The sequence below is a fragment of the Sceloporus occidentalis genome, unplaced genomic scaffold, assembly GCF_023333645.1.
Source record: "Sceloporus occidentalis isolate IW3139 unplaced genomic scaffold, rSceOcc1.0.p SCAF_392, whole genome shotgun sequence".
Lineage (NCBI taxonomy): Eukaryota > Metazoa > Chordata > Lepidosauria > Squamata > Phrynosomatidae > Sceloporus > Sceloporus occidentalis.
The window spans coordinates 205,568-222,387 of NW_028317372.1; positions in this window are offsets into that span (position 1 = coordinate 205,568).

A 16,820-nucleotide genomic window follows, 5' to 3' on the forward strand; every position below is an offset into this window, starting at 1 on the left:
GGGTGGAGGAGTGTTTAAACTAGGTAAAGGGGGGAGGGAAACTACAATATAGAAGGGGAAGATAGTGTAGATAGAAAGCTGGGGCTTATAAATGTACCTGGGGGTGGAGCGGAGGGAGGGGTTAGAATAGTCAATAGGGATAGGCTTCATAGGGAAAAAAACCATACACCTCTAAATTGTATGCTTACTAATGCCAGAAGTCTGACCAATAAAACTGACGAACTGGAGTTAATAATGTCTGAAGAAAACTATGACATAGTGGGTATAACAGAGACATGGTTGGATGATAGCTATGACTGGGCGGTTAACATACAGGGTTATAGTCTATTCAGGAAGGATCGAAAAAACAAAAAGGGGAGGAGTTTGCCTTTATGTAAAGTCCAGCCTAAAGGCCACACTGCGGGAGGATATATGTGAGGGAAATGATAATGTGGAGTCATTATGGGTAGAAATATATGGAAAGAAAAATAATAAAATACTGATCGGGGTTTGCTATAAGCCACCAAATATAATGGAGGCAGCAGAAGATCAATTATTAAAGCAAATAAACAAGGCAGCAAATCACAATGAGGTGGTTATTATGGGGGACTTTAACTATCCCGACATAAACTGGGAAACAGAGACCTGTGAATCTCATAAAGGAAACCGGTTTCTGACTATAAGTAAGGATAATTATCTGTCCCAAATGGTACAGGACCCGACCAGAGGGGGCGCCCTACTGGACTTAATATTAACCAACAGACCTGACAGAGTAACTAATGTGCAGGTCAGGGGGCATCTAGGAAATAGTGATCACAATATGATACATTATAACTTGTCCTTCAATAAGGGAACTCTTAGAGGAGCCACAAGAACCATGAACTTTAGGAAGGCAAAGTTTGATCAACTAAGAGAAGCCCTTAACACTGTAAATTGGGAAAATGTCCTCAAAAACAAGAGTACAGACACTCAATGGGAGATTTTTAAGGATATCTTAAATTCTCACTGTGAAAGGTACATACCGTATGGGAATAAAAGAGTCAGGAACAAGAGAAAACCAATGTGGATAAATAAAAATGTAAAGGGGGTAATAAATGGCAAAAAAAAGGCATTTAAGCTACTAAAACAGGAAGGCAGTGAGGAAGCACTAAAAAGCTATCGGGAAAAAAATAAAATATGTAAAAATCAGATAAAAGCAGCAAAAGTGGAGACAGAAAGACTCATTGCCAAAGAGAGTAAGACAAACCCCAAAATGTTCTTTAACTATATAAATAGTAAAAAGGTTAAAAATGAAAGCGTTGGCCCCTTAAAAAGTAATGAGGGAGAAGTTATAGACGGGGATCAGGAAAAAGCTAATCTATTAAATATATTCTTCTCTGCTGTATTCACAGAGGAAAATGAAATGCCAGGTAATATACAGCAGGATGAGATAACTGCCCCAGGACATGTCGCCTGTCTACCCCAGGAAGAAGTGCAGTGCCGCCTAAAAAAAATCAAAATAGACAAATCACCAGGTCCAGATGGCATTCACCCCCGCGTTCTAAGGGAGTTAAGTAATGTAATAGACAGACCCCTATTTCTAATATTCAAGGACTCTATAGTCACAGGGTCTGTTCCCCAGGACTGGCGCATAGCAGATGTTGTGCCAATATTCAAAAAGGGGACAAAAAGTGACCCGGGGAATTATAGGCCTGTTAGTTTAACTTCTGTTGTGTGTAAACTGTTTGAGGGTTTCCTAAGAGATGCTATTTTGGAGTATCTCAATGAAAATAAGTGTTTGACTCCATATCATACTGAAACCTGGATCCCCTCCCATGACACTACTGCTTCTGCTGCACTCTCCTTCGGAGGACTACACTTCAGCCACACTCCTAGGCCTGATGGCAGAAAGGGTGGTGGTGTAGGCATCCTTCTCTCACCTCACTGCACCTTCCAGAATATACCAAGCCCTCCCTCCCTCTCATTCTGTTCCTTTGAAGCTCACACAATCCGTCTTTTCTCTCCACTCTCTCTTCAAATTGCTGTCATATATCGCCCTCCAGGTCCTACCTCGCAGTTCTTTGACCACCTTTCTGCCTGGCTCCCTTTCTTCCTCTCTCCTAATATCCCCTGTCTTATTCTGGGTGACTTTAACATTCCTTTAGATATATCTAACAACTCTGCTAGCTCCAAACTCCTCTCCCTAACATCCTCCTCTGGTCTCTCTCAATGGACTAATTCCCCTACGCACACCGAGGGACACTCACTTGACCTGGTTTTCTCCAGATCATGCTCCCTTTCAGACTTCTCCATCTACCCGTTCCCTCTGTCTGACCACCACCTTCTATCCTTTTCTCCAGTGCTAACCCCTAACAAGACATACTTACAGCGCTCAGCTCATACTTGTAGGCCATTACCAGACAATACCATTACCCAACTGTCAGCCTCACTTGAACCTCTCTTACCTTCCATGTTAACCCTTTCCTGCCCAGACACAGCAGCCTCTTTTTATAACAACACACTTGCTTCATCCCTCGACACCATAGCACCAATTACTACAAGTTACCCCCGACAAGTTAAACGCCAACCATGGCATACCAAAACCACACGGTTTCTTCAGAAGTGCTGCCGCACGGCTGAGCGTTACTTCAGAAAATCCAAATCCAGCGAAGACTTTAATCACTATAAATTCATGCTCCACACCTACAACTCTGCCCTCTCTCTCACCAAACAGCTCTACTTCTCCACTCTCATATCCTCTCTTTCTTCCAACCCACGACGCCTTTTTTCTACTTTCAACTCCCTTCTCTGTCCCTCCACACCCACACCACAAACCTCTCTCACTGCCCAAGATCTTGCTACCCACTTCAAAGAGAAGATCGAGACTATTAAAAAAGACCTCTCTTCCTTACAACTCCCTCCTACACCACTCAACACCACTCTCTCCACTCCTACTATACTAACTGCCTTTTCCCCTACAACCGAAGAAGAGATAGCCACTCTTCTTTCTTCCTCTCACCCAACAACCTGTCCCCTCGACCCCATCCCTTCACACCTCACAAAGTCTCTATATCCATCCCTTGGTACATCACTTACCCACCTATTTAATCTTTCTCTATCATCTGGAACTGTACCATCTGCCTTCAAGCATGCGCTAATCACACCAATTCTAAAGAATCCTTCCTCAGATCCCGTCTGTTTGACTAACTACCGCCCTATCTCTCTGCTTCCTTTTATCTCTAAGCTGCTTGAACGGATTGTGTACAACCGCCTCATTAACTTCCTCTCCTCTAATTCCCTCCTTGACCCTCTACAGTCTGGTTTCAAACCCCTTCACTCTACTGAAACAGCTCTAACAAAAGTCTCCAATGACTTGCTCTCTGCCAAAGCAAAAGGTCACTTCTCTATTCTAATTCTACTGGATCTCTCTGCTGCTTTCGATACTGTTGATCACCACCTTCTTCTACACTCACTTACTTCTATAGGCATTCGAGATACAGCTCTCTCCTGGATCTCCTCATATCTGTCTAACCGTTCCTTCTCTGTCAACTTCTCTGGCAAGACATCATCACCCCTTCCACTTTCGGTTGGTGTCCCCCAAGGTTCAGTCCTTGGCCCTCTGCTGTTCTCTCTTTATACTTCCTCTCTTGGCACACTAATCAACTCATTTGGCCTCCAGTATCACCTATATGCAGATGATACCCAAATCTACCTGTCTTCTCCTGATCTCTCTCCATCTCTCCTGTCCCGTATTACCAATTGCTTGTCTGCTATTTCTTCATGGATGTCACAACACTACCTGAAACTTAATCTTTCTAAAACTGAACTCATTATCTTCCCTCCCTCCATCTCCACTCCACTACCTGAATTCTCTATCACCATGACTATCTCTCCTACTAACCAGGCCCGATGCCTTGGGGTCATCCTTGACTCAAACCTCTCCTTCATCCCTCACATTCAGTCCCTCGCCAAATCCTGCCGCTTGCACCTAAAAAACATCTCTCGTATCCGCCCATTCCTCACCCAAGAATCCACAAAAACACTCGTTCATTCCCTTATTTCCCGTCTTGACTACTGCAACACTCTTCTGGTTGGCACTCCACTGTCTCGACTCTCTCCTTTACAGTCTATCCTAAATGCCGCTGCTAGGCTCATCTTCCTTGCACGTCGCTCCTCTTCTGCTTCCCCCCTCTGTGAAACCCTCCACTGGCTCCCAATTACCTTTAGAATTAAATTTAAGATCCTGGTACTGACATATAAAGCCATCCATAATACTGCTCCTCCGTACATTTCTGACCTCATTAGCAAATACTCTCCTACTCGATCCCTACGTTCCTCCCATGGGCTAAGGCTCTCCTCCTCACTCATCACCTCTTCCTTTTCCCGTCTACAAGATTTCACTCGAGCTGCCCCATATCTCTGGAATCTACTCCCAAGGAACCTTCAGCATTGTCCCTCCCTCCCAACTTTCAAGAAACATCTAAAAACCCACTTCTTCAGAGAAGCATACCATCTTAGCTGCTAGAACTTCCTTGTCATCGATACAACCCCCACAATACCTCTCACCCTTTCTCTATGCCTTATGTTTGTCACCCCATTTCCCTCTAGATTGTAAGCTTGCGAGCAGGGCTCTCTCCACCAAATGTATCGGTTTGTCTTAGTCTGTCAATTCTTGTCTTGTCATATCCCTTGAATTTATGTATTGTATTAAGCGCTGCGTAAACTGTTGGCGCTATATAAATAAAGGATAATAATAATAATAATAATCAGCATGGGTTTACAAGGGATCGGTCCTGTCAAACTAACCTGATCAGCTTTTATGAGGAGGTGAGCTCAAGACTGGATCGGGGTGAATCCCTGGATGTCGTATATCTTGATTTTTCCAAAGCATTTGATACGGTGCCACATAAAAGGCTGCAGGGCAGGGTGTGAGTGTGGGGGCAGGGCAGGAGACTGGGTGCAGGGCAGAGTGGGGGTGGGGGTGCAGGGCAGAGTTGGAGACTGGGTGCAGGGCAGAGTGTGAGTGTGGGTGCAGAGCAGAGTGGGTGCAGGGTGTGAGTGTGGGGGCAGGGCAGAATGTGGGGGCAGGGCTGGGTGCAGGGCAGAGTTGGAGACTGGGTGCAGGGGCACAGTGCAAAGTGCCAGGGCTGGGTGCAAAGTGCCAGGGCTGGGTGCAAAGTTCTGGGTGCAAAGTGCTGGGTGCAAAGTGCCAGGGCTGGGTGCAAAGTGCCAGGGCTGGGTGCAAAGTGCCGGGTGCAAAGTGCCAGGGCTGGGTGCAAAGTGCCAGGGCTGGGTGCAAAGTTCTGGGTGCAAAGTGCCAGGGCTGGGTGCAAAGTGCTGGGTGCAAAGTGCCAGGGCTGGGTGCAAAGTGCCGGGTGCAAAGTGCTTGGTGCAAATTGCCAGGGCTGGGTGCAAAGTGCCAGGGCTGGGTGCAAAGTTCTGGGTGCAAAGTGCCAGGGCTGGGTGCAAAGTGCTGGGTGCAAAGTTCTGGGTGCAAAGTGCCAGGGCTGGGGCAAAGTGCCGGGTGCAAAGTGCCGGGTGCAAAGTGCCAGGGGTGGGGCAAAGTGCTGGGTGCAAAGTGCCAGGGCTGGGTGCAAAGTGCCGGGTGCAAAGTTTCTTGAACAGTAATAGTCCACCTCTTTTCAGAATGTTTGGGGTTATTTTGTTTCATAAATATTGTGTTTGGGTTTTTGTACTTTGAAAATATTGTTTTTTTATTACATCATAACAAAATAAGAATGTTAATGTAAATTTTAAGTTGTTTTTTAACATCCAGTTCATTAAATTATTTTAAATAAACAAAAAATTTGCATATTGTTTTTTTTTATCCGATTAATCGATTAATCGAAAAAATAATCGGCCAACTAATCGATTATTAAAATAATCGTTAGTTGCAGCCCTAATAAATATATAAGGGGACAGTACAGAGATCACTCCCAGGACCTATTTATACCCAGGACTGTATCTATAACAAGGGGACATCCTCTACGGTTGGAGGAAAGAAGGTTTCTACACCAGCACAGACGGGGGTTCTTTACAGTAAGAGCGGTGAGATTATGGAACTCTCTGCCAGAGGAAGTGGTTATGGTAAACTCAATAAAAGAGTTCAAAAGGAGCCTGGACGTGTTTCTTGAAAGCAATAATATTACAAGTTATGGATATTAGATTAATAGGGACAGAACTTTCATCCAGGGATTTATTCTGATTGCCATATTTGGAGTCGGGAAGGAATTTTCCCCCTGAGTAGTAAGAAGGTATATATGTTGTCAAACTTAATTTGACAGGTGCCCCGCCCCTTTGTGGGAGGAGTTAACAAACCTCCTTTTAGCCACGCCCCCCCCGTAAAATCTCGTCAAACTTAATTTGACAGATGCCACGCCCCCTTTGATCTTGAATAACCGCGCCCTTTTTTATACACGATTGATTTCATTCAATTTCTGATTATAAACCTATTTAATTATAATGAATTAAACACACACCTTTTGTTATACGTATCTGGTCTCATTCACCGTACCAAAATACGATTAATAACCCTTTTGGACACGTATCTGGTCTCATTCACCGTACCAAAATACGTTTATATTAGGTATTTTTTTATGTTGCTTATGTGCGATTGGTGTACACATTAGGAATGGGTATGTGCTGTTCAGGACAAGTCTGGACATGTTTTTAGAAATAGCGGACGTGTCTGGGCATGTTTAAGACAAGTCCGGACATGTTTTTAGAAATAGCGGACGTGTCTGGGCATGTTTATAACTGAAATAGTAGCGGGTAATGCCGTGACTAAAAAATAAATGAGTCCCAGAAGTAATATAGAAATAAAATATTTATTCAATCGTCAATCGTGTCTTTTTTTTAAAAAAAAGCACACATCAATACAACATTTACAAAAATAATTAAAAAAAACAATACAGTTATACACGCGAGTAAATACACCAAAAGATATTTTTACATATAGATAATTACAGATTCAACCAGTCAACAGATTGTTTCATTACACTCGAACGTCTTTTAGGTAGCAAATAGCCATGGCTAGTAGTTACACCTGACGGAGTTAAAGAAAGATCACTCAGAGAGTGTTTTGGGGTCGGATAACCCACAATGGGTGATGTAGCCGTCTCATGGTTCTGGGTTTTCAAATGATCCAAATAGTCTCTGTTTGAAGTATTTCCTACAACCGATGATGGTATGTTCAGTTCAGCCATGGCCTGTAGAAATAAATCCCAACCCTGAGGCATTTTACGCTGAGTTATTTTGTGACTCTGTGTAACACAACGTACCAAGTCTATTAAATTAGACCCCGGCACCACCCTATTTTTGTACACAAATTCCCCTTTATCATTCCAATATGTAACATGTTTTGAATTGACCATTCTAGTAAGCAATAATTCAGCATTTTTCTTATAGCGATCATTTACATTGTTAATAACATCTCTAACTACAACATCCGGTGCTTCGGATGTTTCAGCAGCTTGAGTTTGAGGGTTAGGTTGTGTTGATGCGATGGATTCACCAGGAGGCAAAGAAAGTGTCAAGCTCAGCTTCTCACGATCATTCTGCTTAGCATGAACCAAGTATCTTTGCAGAACAGTAGTATACCTTTTGATCTTCTCATCCTGGGATATGTTTCTGTTATGTAGGACGGCTATAATATCTTCATCAAGACCCTGTATCAGAGATTTTTGACTATCCGTAGAGTGTTGCGCTGCTCGTTGTAGTAAGTCCAATTCTTGTTTAGGAACCAAATACATTTTTTCAGTATGCTCCATTAGCGGTTGCTTAAAAGTCCTGTCAACAGAGGAATAGCAAAACCCAACAGAGACCCGATAAAACCGCCAGACTGTTTAACCAGCTTCGACTTCTTAATGACTGATACCTTCTTATCGCTCAGAGCTTTAATTTTTTTCTTCCACTTTTTAAGTATTTCTACTTGTCGTGGTGATAATGGTATCTTCCCTTTAAGAATGTTGAGCGCTATTTCACATATGGCGGTGATTAAATCGGGAGACGCTGAGTGTAAAATAGACTGTCTTTGTTTAGATGGTGCATTTAGTAGAGCTTTTAGTTTATGCCAATTTCGGCGTAGCCGCTCAGACATGTTTACAGTTGCCGAGTATCTACAGGAAATGTAGAGAGGAACTACAAACTATCTCTTTTTAGAGTTCCGTTTTTTATAAATATACGTTGCAGGTATGTCAGGCGGAAATATACCGGTTCTTAATCGGTATTCTTCCGGCGTTGTAGGTTTTAAGTCTACAAGCAGATAACCATAGGGCCTACAGGTGGCATCTTCAAAAGCTTCTAAAAAGAATTGTGATTTTCCGGGGTACATTTGGCGGGCTAGAGTTGTAATTTGTAATTTATCCCTCGGGCTCTTAAAAAGTACCATGTAGTTAGTGTTTAAGTTTATTGTTCTGCTTTTTTTACCTTGGCAAAACACATTCTGAACAAGGTATATGATACTTAGGTTTCTGTGATGAACATATTTGGTGAAAGCTTTCTCAATTTCAGAACTTTCACTCGCGGCTTCCATTAGATCATCAACAACAACCAAATTTACTCTGCTAGGTGGGAACAAATCGTCATCACTAAATGTTTGCGGTAAACCCTCAATAAACCGAATATACGGTATAGTACGTGTTAATTCATCGTACAGTGGTTGCCAACAGGCATAAAACCAGACAATGTTATCAGGAATATGCGACAATAAAGATGAAACATTTTGTAAAAGCTGTTTAACAAAAAAACTTTTTCCCGAACTAGAAGGCCCTGCTAAAATGCATGAAAAGGGGTGTTGTAAACGTGTATCCATTGTATCCACGTGTATCAGTAGCCGTATGGTAGGGTAGTAAAATTATCTGTTAAAAGTCTCTTGGTATAGACACACTTTTGTGTTTTATGAAGCGGTCGTGTTTCTATCTGCCAACACAATTTGTTTCTGACGATACCCGAATGGCGGACTAAAATTCGTTTCTGTTTGTCAGGGTCAGAGTTGTGGGGGTAGTCCAGTACCAAGTCTTTTAAACTGTCAAAATGTATCAGTCGTGCGTTGTTGGCATTCAGGGTTATACCTTTCACCTTCAGAGTTGTCTTACCCGTCGTCAATTTATAACCGTAAGTCTTGGGGCCGGCAGATACAAACTCAGTTATGTATGTATCCTCGGGTATCTCGCTAGTCAATTCACCTAGATAGTCACCCAGTGACGGAGTCCACTCACCATCTTTGCTGACAAAAATAACAGAGTCAGTGTCATGATAAAGACATCTCTCATTCAATTTGTCCAAAACATTATACAACTCTAACCGTGCGTAGGCAGTTGTGAAACAAGCGATAAAGATGTTTGTATTACGAGCCGTACTGTGACACCCCTCAGCATACTTCCAACCGAGCATAGCTGTTTCATCGTTGACAAAATTTAAAGAGGACACATCGTATTGGGGTAAAAATGTATAGGCAAAAAGCTGATCGGGGTCGGTTACTATACTTGTGGTCTGTAAATTTGATTTCTGGCCAAATTTACCCCATAAAGAGTTTAAAAACAGTTTAGCAATCTGTCTTTTTGCAGGGTTGACCTCTATCTTTTCAGGTCTTAACCGTACATCCTCTTTTGCATAATAGTCCATGATGTATTTTTGTTTTGTCTCCTGGTTTGTGCACCAGCTCGGGTACCCCGAGGCCTCCTGCTTATCCCTAAGATGGACTTTTATATAGTCTTCAAACAATCTGCTAGTAAACCTTGGGAAATGCCAAATTTCAAATATTTCACCCAGCCTGTACCCCTTTGTCAACGCTTGTTGTATTTCAACGGTACACCAAGTACCCGTGAGAGCCCGCTCCTCATCCGTATGCGCACAAATAATTGTTTGGCTACTGTTAGCGCATTTGTGGCATAATGGAAACATTAGTTTACCGTTCATCTTAACAGGTAAAACAGGGAAGAATAAGCCTCTAGGTGGGTAGACTTTTACTTTGGCAATACCAAAGTAGCTGTCAAAAGATTTAAAATTTTCAAAAATAATCTCCGGGTGACCGATGGGGTATGTTTTTGTTTTATTAACAAAGGGGTATAGACTAGTGAAATCATAATAGTGTATGGTCTCACCGGGAGCCGCTTTGTGGTACAGCTTAATAGCGTTTGTGCGGCCGCCGTAGAGAGCATCGCGAGGTTCCATAGGCTGTGGGAATTTTTGTTTAAGAATAAATTCCTGTACGCTCTGATCGGTCTCTATTAAGTGTTTCCACTCATGTTCCCACATCTCACGGACTTCATAACCCTGTTTTTTTAGAAAATGCGTTTTAATTTTAGTTTTATGGTTCAGCTGAGCGTAGGTTGTATTTGTAACGCTGTTAAAGTCCTTTTCGTTGTAGCACATGGGACAACCGTGGTAAAAGCAACCCTGAAATTCAAATGCTGTAGGCTTACCATTAATTAATGCATAACCATCCAAAAAATAGGAACCAACAGGTTTTTCACCACCTTGTAAGGCGTGCTGTATCGTGATGCCCTCTTTATGAGCGATATACATCAACCACTGTATAGACACTGTTGAAAACCGCTTCTTATTTCTATGATAGTTGTCAGCTGGCAAAATCGCTATAGTGTTTTCCGGTAAATATTTAAACCTGTACATGGCCATACACACAGAGGCTAAAGTTGTTAGCTGAAAAGGGTCAATGTATTCTTTGACTACCTCAGAGCCCAAGTCACCATTAATTACCCTTTTACTTGTTGTCATTTTGATTATACTAGCTCTGTAACGGATACAAGCCTGTTTGAGAATTTTAACATCTTCAATACAGTATTTTTTCAGTTCGTCTTCAAAGTTAAATCTACAATTATTGTTCTCACCGTACCAAATCATGAAGTCGTTTTTTTCATCAGGCATCATTTGATCATAACCATAATGATCTACAGAAGGCATAGGGCCAATATACTTTTGGTTTTGAGCGGTGTTAAAGAAATGTGGAAAATATCCTTTACAACCCTCAAAACCCAAAGCCTGCGGCAACTTACTAAGCTTCATGGGTAGAAAATTTAAAGAGTCTATGAATCTGATACCCAAGTCAGACACGGTTACACACAACAACTTCCCTCCTTGAGCGAGTAATTTTATTTCAATATTCTCCTTAATCATCTGGTTCACCACAAAATAGGCGTCATATCTGCCAGCATTATGGGTTATAAATGTGTAGTCACGAAATGGCGTATCTATAAATGTGGTGACAAAAGTTTCTAGACAAGATGGGCCCTGAAACTCCCAGTAGTTATCCCCCTCCAACTCTAATGCATAAGCGTAGTTGGGTATATGGACGCCGGTTTCCTGCATACACTCAAAATCATAAAAAATATATTTTTCAGTGGGCTCCTCTGGTGTGCATTTGCGCATGTAGCAGATGTGGCCGTCAAACGTATCTACAGGCGCGTAACATATTTGGCAAATTAATCCTTTGCATTCATGCTTAGACATGTCTGTGTAATGGCCACAAGTGTCGCAATACTTTTTTTGCTTACAATCTATGGTGCCTGATGAAGCCAGGAGTAGATGCTGTTTTAAGCAATTGTATGAGCGACAAAATGTCCGACAGCGAGGACATCTAGGTACCTCAGTTTTCACATCTACACAATCCTGTCTGTGACAAGCCTTACAAAAATACATGCATGAATGGTTGTTTTTGTGCTGGAACGGTGTGTGACAGTAATCACAAAAATAGTTTGCACCGATGAATGATCGAATTTGTTTTATACCATAATAATGTTTATCTTCGTGGTATATAAATAAAACCTTGTCTTTACAAGGCCCACCGGTATGGAAATACTTCCATGAACCACGATTGTGATACAGCACTTTAATTGTGACTTTTAAATGTTTTTCAAACGCGGGTATTTCGCTGAAACTAACTAATTGACCATCAGGGATACCTAGAGCTTTATGGATGTCCCTCGCTCTATCCAACAATACAGAGTCAGCGGTATCTGTCTCAGCTAAGAGGGCACAGAGACTAGCAGCCAAACACAGGTTATTATCATCGTTGTTTAGATCATAAAGCCAGCGCCTTTTTGTGGCAATAATGCGGCTGTAGGGTGTTGATCTGAGTCGTCTACGAGTCACAACACCACCGGCTCTATTCCTAACAATAATGACAACAAGTCTCAATGATCCACTACCTATGATTTCAGCGTTGCTTTGAACCAGGTTAGCCATGGCATTCAAAAAGTCCTCAGCGTTTAACATATCCTTAGACTTCCTAACAGAATACAAAGGCCTATTAAGTCCATCAGCATCCAGACGTAACTGGATAAAATCATTTGGACCTATATCAGGCATAATTCTATTTAAAAGATCCTGAACTGCATCATGTACAGCCTGAATTGCATTAGCAAATGATGGTATCTGTTCCAAATTTACAAAGCGAAAAGTTTCATAATATTCAACAGCATTAAAATGGTTAAGTTCCCTGCGACGCTGTTCAACATGCTCTAAAAACACAGGGGGATCTACAACATCTTGAGCATTCTGCGGTTCAGGCTCTACATCAGCATTAACATCAAAAGCAGGAGACCTTAGGGGTACCGCCGGCGTCTCATTTGTGTGGGGTGTCAAGGGTAAAACAGGAATTGTAGCTACATGCTCAGTCGGAGGTGTGCTGGGTGCTACACTACGTTCTGTACCAGATGTTGTTTTAGGTAAACTTCTAGTCCGTGCTAAACGTGTTGCCCGTGTCAACGTCTTTATTGATCGTTTAATTGACTTAGCTCTACGTTTGGTAATATGTCTATAACGAATTTGTTTGTGAGATAAAACCCCAACAGCCATGCCTAGTCACGCTGTATTCAACAAACGAACCCCTGTGCGAAAGTGTGCAGTAGCCTTATCAATACACGATAAACGATTCAAAATGTCAGGCCGTCTAATGTCATCGACATGTCGAACCGTATACATTAATTCACGCAATTCTATTATCACACGGATAATAACAACTTTTAAATCAGTCCAGAAGATAACTTCTGATTTCAACCAGTCGGTTAAAGCCTGTATATCCCCAGCATGTGGTAAACAGGTTGTTGTATCGGTAGTCACGTTGTGTTGTGTGTCTGTAGCTACGAGGTTGTACCCGCTCCTAAATGGTTCCCTAACCTTGCAAAGTAAGAGGTTGAGACATTTATCTTGTTTCAACACACTATCAATAGCCAAAGCCTTATTTACATCGTCAAGTGTACGCTTAGCACAGCGTTCAAGATCATAACAGAAGATGATTTTATTCATACACCACAAACTGCATTCTAATACACTTTGAGAATACTGGGGGTTTTTATTTTTTTGCTTTTGTTTCTTATTTTTATTTGATAAGCGGTGTAAAGGACTTAATTGTTTTGATACATGTAAATTTGTGTTGTTTGTTATGTCTTGTAAAACAGTCCTTTTTTTAAACAATGGTTGTGTTACAACTACATCTGTAAGAGCCCTCTTTGCTTTTACATTTACTGTCGCATTATCATGCAAAATTCCTGAGACATTTACTGGGATTATGTCTGGTGACTCACCCGATGGGTTATGTGGTCCTTTCAATATCGATCGTTCATGGGTCAAATCCTTAGGTGGGGCTGTCCTTTTTGTAAAAACCTCTGACGACGTAGACGGTAGTTCTTCAGATATATGGAGACTATCTCTTGGTGGTCGGTTCAGCGTATCTCTAGGTGCTCGGTTCAGCGATAAGGATAACTTTGACTCTGTGTAAAAGATACAAATAAATTGAAATCTTGTATATGAAATAAAGACATATCTTTACTATACATAAATATAGCATATAGGCAATCATTATCTTACAGAGTAAACTTTAATGTGTTTTCCATGACTAAGTCACTGCTTAGTGTTTATACTCACTAGGTTTTTTGTTGCTTTGAGTGGATGCTCCGTTATTAGAGATCAACACTTGATGATTCTGAGAGGTTGCAGACCGCTCACAGTTACTGTTGATCAGCACTTTGGGGTAGAGGCTGGAATTTGTATGTGTCGTTTCTAAAATAACCAGTAATTGATTAGAGAGTACAATTACACGGAATACATAGTACATAAAATTCTTAAGCATACAACCCACCTGATAATACTGAATCCCGTTGACTCTCACTCTGAGGCTTTGGAGATCCGGTCATAAATGCATCGGACAAAATGTCGATATAGAAATCATCCAGCACTAAATAATGCAAATGCTTTAGGTTAACGTATGATCTTGAGATACATTTCAAAGGTTTTTTAAAGCGCTATTAGTTTAAAAACTTACAAGCTTGTGTGTCCGCGGAGAGACTGTTCAAAAGGCTGGCGTCAAATGACGTCTGACTTGTTTGTTCCTGAAACACCATAGGGTATTGAGCGGTATGTGACGTAAAATTGATCACTTAACCACGCCTACAAGATACTTACATCCGCGGCATACATTTAAAGGTTAACATACACATTTTTTTTAAAGATAAATATAAGAACTACAAGACTCCCGACCACATATTGAAATTTATATGAATTTTCTCATTCACACCGCGTAGGGATACAATTTAAAGGTCTAGAGACTATTTCCGCACACACGCCACACATATGCAAATTTTTTTATATTTGTTAAAGAATACTACAGAATAATGTTCACCGTACAAGAAAATTTACACAGTTATTAAAACATTCAAGAGCTTACCGCATCCATTAAATCAGTGAAAATAGTGGTCTTGTCCATGCTTTTCTTGTAGCTCCTAGACTTGTAAAGGATGAAACCTCTAAAGAGTTTATATACCCTTTTAAACTGTCGGTGGGTTTGATTGATTGTTTCTTAATGATCTGGGGTCAGGGTGAATATTGGTAAAAAAAAATAAATAACCACCGAATACTTTTCATTATAAAAATTGTATGTTTTATTATTGATAACTCAAATACATGCATAAGCTAATAAAAAAATTATTGAATCAATGACGTTTTTGATAACACGCTATACATTTCTGAATATGCACACTACGATAACCCCCATTTCGTATACCACGCATATATTTCCACACAAAACGTGACACCAATCGATCATTTTGTTTAAATTCATTAGTAAAATGGTTTAAAACTTCTTTAAATGATAATCCTTTACACATATGATGAATAAAAAATACACAAAATTCTCCACAGACGGATGACAGAGTACTTTGCAACTGCGCATTTTGAAAACATATCCGCTTAACATTTATATTCAAAAAAGCTAATATTTCTTTAGGAAATAATGGGCTTGCGGGGGAGAGTCCGTATGAATCAAAAAAATATCCTCTTCTCTTTTGATCGATATAGCAGGCTAACCAATGTTCTCCGGGTAATGTATGTGGGTCTGTATTTATAATGAACGCTGCAGGCATATTGGTCAGTTTATCAAACGGTAGCAAGTCGCAGGGAAATACCCCCACAAATATATCCTTGGAAAAAGGATCCGTCTTTAAAATGTGTGTCAACTCTAAAGTGTTCATGCTTATCTTTAGAGGTAATCGTACAGCACTTCCCTACGTTGATTTATTTCGATAATATTTTCAAACTGACCGTAAACCAACAGATTTACGGTGCGTTCCAATGCCCTGGAAAAACGTATTTCGGCCCTCAGGTTACCGGACCGAATGAGTGAGAAGTGGGTATTACACTCTTGATCAGGAGATAGATCGAAAGCAAATAGCGTATAACCGTTCACAAATTCTTCTCTGTCGATGATAACTCCCGAATCGCTGCAGTTCTTCTGCGCCAATTGTAAAAATGCCATATATTCACGTACAGCGTTAAAGTGTTCAAAATCGGGTTGAAACGGTTTTGCGGGTATTTGTTCACCATCCAGATAGAGAGCCGCAAAATTCACATTGTTATGTTTAAAGCATAAAGGGTTTCTGCCGTAAGCCCCAGAAAATGCCTCATTATCAACAAATGCTAAAATTACAAACTTTGGTATCTGCCCCAGGAACAGATTCTCTTGATTACAAACTCGGCTTCCTGTTGGTACGCTAAATACTTTCATACTAACACGTTCAATGGCGTACTTAGCATTACCGGTTAAAAGTGCTTGGGCGTGACCTATTCGCACGGCCGGCGAAATTTGCACACGTTTGATGAATAGCGTCGCGTTTAGAATTTGCACTTTCAATGGATCCTGTTCTGCAGACATTAAACAAAATGTATCTTTATTTCTGGTGAGTTTTATTTTCAAGTCCAAACCATTCAGTATGAGTTTTTCTTGGAAAAAAATATCGCTGTGTAGATGTCCTAGTAGTTCTACAGTTTTTCCTCGTTCTGTCATTTGAGCCCGTTTTGTAAAACCATTATTGTCTCCGTTTAGCACACGGTCTTGATGATGCCCGGCTGTATCTTTGTAGAATAAACCGGCTGTAAACTGTGTAGACAAAGCATCGGCGCTATAATTCAGAAGCGTCTCGATGTATGCTCTGTAAGAGTACAAATTATTAGATTGTGATATTAATCTATCACCAAGGGTGATATCCAGTTGATTGAACAGAGTCGCTATAGGGTAGTTGATTAGACTGACGCGTGCTCCTTCAGGAATTTGCGAGTTGTCATTTTTTACAATTTTACACGTTATATATAATAGGGTGTTATTCAAATCAAAATAATGTTCTCCGCTCCCTGCGATGTAGAATTCAAGCGGTGAAGTTTCAGAAATGGCTGCGAGCGGCTGCACTTCTACATACAGACTTTTTTCTATGCTGGTCTGTGTCGGTTTTATATCAAACAGGTCCAGTTCGGATTTGGCACACTCCACGGATGCTGTATGGATAAACGCCATGATAGCAGCTTAAAAGATGTTTTCCGTTCTCCGTCTCGATGTCTTTCTCTTTTTTCTAGAC